Here is a 253-nt window from a genome sequence, read left to right on the forward strand (position 1 = left end):
TATAGATTTAATCGCCGTATGGGCACACTAGATTTAACACAATATACACAGACAATATATACAGTGGTCTGAGGTTACAGATACAGGTTATATGGTTACAACAAGGTTAAGCAGTGTAAAAGTCCGTTACCGAGTATGATGAAAGTTCCTTTGAGATGTTCTTTGCTGGAGTTCACATGAAGGGCCGTGAGCTCAGCTATTTCCTGGGTCCCTCTAAACACATTTGTAGGATGTGACCCCTCTTCAGAGAAAG

The sequence above is a fragment of the Bufo gargarizans genome, chromosome 3, assembly GCF_014858855.1.
Source record: "Bufo gargarizans isolate SCDJY-AF-19 chromosome 3, ASM1485885v1, whole genome shotgun sequence".
NCBI lineage: Eukaryota > Metazoa > Chordata > Amphibia > Anura > Bufonidae > Bufo > Bufo gargarizans.